Raw genomic sequence first — 3988 nt, 5'->3', positions numbered from 1 at the left:
TTGGGACCTGATCTAGGGGGTTGCCTAAAATCCCTCCATTTGTTAGTTCTTAATTTTTAAAAAAAAATTTGAAAAACAAACTTTCATTCATAACCCATTTAAAAAAATTTTTCACCCCCATGGAAATGAGCTAAAAAAATTAACAAAATCCAGCTCCTTGATCCCACTTCTTCCCATTCCCTCCAAATAAAAGGGAGGAGAAAAGGCAAGGAAAGCAAAACAAAACAAAAAACAGGGACAAAAAACCACCCTGAGACCCCTGAAACAAGGTAGTGGCTCCCCCGCGGGACAGGGGAATTTGCACTGGAGTTGCTGGGAGCAGAAGGGAGATCTTCCGGCTCCAGAAACCTGCAAAGAAAGACATCAAACAGAAAAAGAAACACAAAAGGAAACAGAACAGATCCCCAGGTCATCCGGAGGGGCAGGGAGCAGGGAAGGTGGGCGAGTGGCAAGAGCTGGCAGGACAGGAGGCAGGCAGGAGGGTGAAAGGCAGGAGGAGATGGAGGGAAGGTCACAAGCAGGACAGATTGGTGTCCTTCCAGAGCCCTGGGTGAACCAACAAACCCTACCACCCATGCCCACCTTCCCTTGAGCAGCCCCCAAGGGGTGAGGTAGGAGAGGGAAACACGGAGCGGCTTGCGCAGTTGAGACGTGTCCATGATGACTCCCCAGGGTGTGAGCAGCCCTATCCCATCCTGGGCCTTCCCCTCCTCCCCAAAGCAGGTCCCTCCTCAGCAGTTAGTTAGGGGATCCCGTTCCCCCCCCCCTTCCACAGTATATCTTATTAAAAATTTTTTTTTTCCATCAAGGTCATCTTCTGTTTTTCTTTTAATTATCGCCCCCCCCCGGCCTTCTTTCCTCTTCCCCCCTCTTTCTCCTCCGAATACACACTTTTTTAGTAAGAGCAATACCATGAGGTCGCTCTAGCCCAGCCCTGTAGACTCAGCCCCAAGCCTGCTGTTGAAACCGCTACAGAATCGAGAGCAGGAACTGGGAACTGGTGGTCTCCGGGCCCATAGTGCGCCCCTCGCGGGAAGCCCCGGTCTGTGTGCTGACGCCGGGACAGTTGGTGTGCTCTGGGATAACCTTGCTTGGCCTTCCTCTAAAAAGAAACTCATCTAAGGCCAACAAGGTCCTCACTGACCCCTGTCTGAGAACTCCAGGGCTGCAAACCCTTTGGGAAGGCCTCGGATTTGGTACAGAGTACCGTACCACGATTGCCTGACCACAGCCATGCACGTGGGCCTCCGGCTCTTTGGCTGTGGCTCCCTAGTCCATCATGCCAACCCAGAAGGCCCGAGCATCAGCCTCCATCTTCTCCTCAGTGGCCATGACCCTCGGGCCGGCATCCCTGGCGGTGGACTCATTCATCTGCGTCTCTCCTTCCGTCTGCAGCTCCTTCAGCTGCTCGGCTTCTTCCTCCAGCTCCCTGACTCAGCTTTGATCGCTCCTGGCTCCTTCTCTCGAGCGAGGCTAGCCACCCATGACACCCCAAATACCCCGCTGGGCCCCTTCAGGCGGGCGAGGTTCCTTCCCCAGCCCGGCCCCAGCCACGTTCTCACTCTACATGTTTAACCCATTAACGTCTGTCCAGGCTTTTAACATGGGGTCTGTGGTCAAGGAGAGTGTTTGCCAATGGTTTCGATATGCCTGCGTCGAGATTTGCAAGGCCAACGGTTACCGCTCCCTGTCGCCAAACTTCAACAAGGTCCCTGGTGAGACCAGGTTAAGAAACGCGGTCTCGTGCACCTGGAGCCTTTTGCAAGTCCCCCAACCCATCAATATTTCTGCAGCATCAATCTCACAGTCTCCCCCTTTACAGAGTGCAGAGCACACCTCTTGTTTCCTCAGGTTGTTGTCAGAAGTCAATGTGACGTTGAAGTCACCCATGTTGGATGGTGTACACACACGGACACACACACACTCTCTCAACCTTCGGGGGGCAAGGGGCTCTTCTGCTTTTAGAATAAAGACTGACGTCCTCTCCCTGGCCCCCATGGCACTCCCTCCTCTCCTCACAGCTCGCCCCCTCCCTCTCCAAGGCAGCTACTACTCTCCTTCCAGCTCCTCCAATGAGCCTCGCTTCTTCTCTCTACAGGCGCTCGGCCCTTCTGAGCCCCTGGTCCCCTCACGCCCTCTCAGTCCAGCTGCCTTCCGATCTCAGCTCACGGATCCTGAACTACAACTTTCCTGACCATCCTGACTAAATCAATCCTCTCATCATGTGCCCAGGGAGCACCCTAAGGCGCTCCATCACACCAGCATGGTTTACCCACCACTTTCTCAGGAAGCCAGGATCCACAACCATTTCTCAGGCTTGAAGGAAAGCTTATTAGCGACCTGCGATCTACAGATAACACGACCTTGCCTGCTGACGGTGAGGCTGATGAAGGCCAAGGATTGTAGCCTTCCGTGTAGATTACGATTCGATGTAAGGAAGACCAAGACCCTCACAACTGCACCAAGAGGTGACATCATGGTACATGGAGGGAAGGTTGAAGTCGTTAAGCATTTTGTCTTGCTTGGATCCACAGCGAGTGCTCATGGAGACAGTGCTCAAGGGTTCAAAAGAGGAGCTGTGCTGGATAAATCTGCAGCACAAGACCTCTTTGGCTTATTGAAAAGCAGGATGTTACTCTGAAGACTAAGGTGCATCTGACCCAGGCCCTGGCATTCTCAGCGGGCTTATCTACCTGGGAGAGTTGGGCGTAGAATAAGAAAAACTGCAGAAGAATCCATGCATTTGAAACGAGATGCTGGAGAAGAATATTGAACGTCCCATGGACTGCTAAAAGGACAAGCTGAGCTGTCTTGGAAGAAGTACAGCTAGGATGCTCCTTAGAGGCAAGGATTGCAAGATTTCGTCTTATATACTTTGGACATGTTGTCAGGAGAGACCAGTGCCTGGAGAAGGACATCATGTTTGGTAAAGTGGAGGGGCAGTGAAAAAGAGGAAGGGCCTCAGGAGAGGGACTGACACCATGGCTGCAGCAACGGGCTCGAGTAAAGGACCCATGGTGACAATGGCATGGGACTGGGCCGTGTTCCATTCTGTTGTGCATAAAGTTGCTGTAGGTCACACCTAACTTGACGGCACCCAACAACAACAACAACAACCGCAACATTCTGTTTCCAGTACCTAACACATCAAAACCAACGTAAACACATGTCAGTGTTGAGTTCATTCCAACTTGTTGCTAGGTGCCATCAAGTTTGTTGTAATTCACAGTGGCCCAGTACACAACAGAAGGACACACTACCTTGTCCTGAGCCATCCTGGATGAGCACTGCTGTGTCTGAGCCCCTTGCCGCAGTCACTGTGTCAATCCCCTCGCGGGCAGGGCTTCCTCTTTTTCTTTCTTTTTTTATGGTACTTGAGCCTATTTTAATTTTTCTTTTTTTTAATTAATTATTTTTTTACATTTTATTAGGGGCTCATACAACTCTTATCATAATCCATACATATACATACATCAATTGTATGAAGCACATCCGTACATTCTTTGCCCTAATCATTTTCAAAGCATTTGCTCTCCACTTAAGCCCCTTGCATCAGGTCCTCTTTTTTTTCCCCTCCCTCCCCGCTGCCCCCTTCCTCATGAGCTCTTGATAATTTATAGATTGTTATTTTGTCATATCTTGTCCTATCTGGAGTCTCCCTTCCCCCCCTTCTCTGCCGTCCATCTCCCAGGGAGGAGGTCACATGTGGATCCTTGTAATCAGTTCCCCCTTTCCAACCCACTCACCCTCCATTCTCCCAGCATCGCCCCTCACACCCCTGGTCCTGAAGGCACCGTTCACCCTGGATTCCCTGTGCCTCCAGCTCCCATATGCACCAGTGTACAACCTCTGCCCTATCCAGTCCTGCAAGGTAGAATTCGGATCATGGTAGTTGGGGGGAGGAAGCATCCAGGATCTGGGGGAAAGCTGTGCTCTTCATCGTACAACATCGCACACTGACTGACCCATCTCCTCTCCTAAACCCCTC

The 3988-nt window shown here is 51.4% G+C and overlaps 1 pseudogene; it reads right to left on the bottom strand.

Annotated features, from left to right (window-relative positions):
• Positions 1 to 895: 895 nt before the first annotated feature.
• Positions 896 to 1890, bottom strand: LOC142461923 (polyadenylate-binding protein 2 pseudogene; annotated as a pseudogene).
• Between the last annotated feature and the right edge of the window lie 2098 nt (positions 1891 to 3988).

This window comes from Tenrec ecaudatus, chromosome 1 (assembly GCF_050624435.1).
Source record: "Tenrec ecaudatus isolate mTenEca1 chromosome 1, mTenEca1.hap1, whole genome shotgun sequence".
Lineage (NCBI taxonomy): Eukaryota > Metazoa > Chordata > Mammalia > Afrosoricida > Tenrecidae > Tenrec > Tenrec ecaudatus.
Note: the sequence above shows the minus strand (reverse complement) of the source record. Positions and strands in the feature narration are given on the sequence as shown.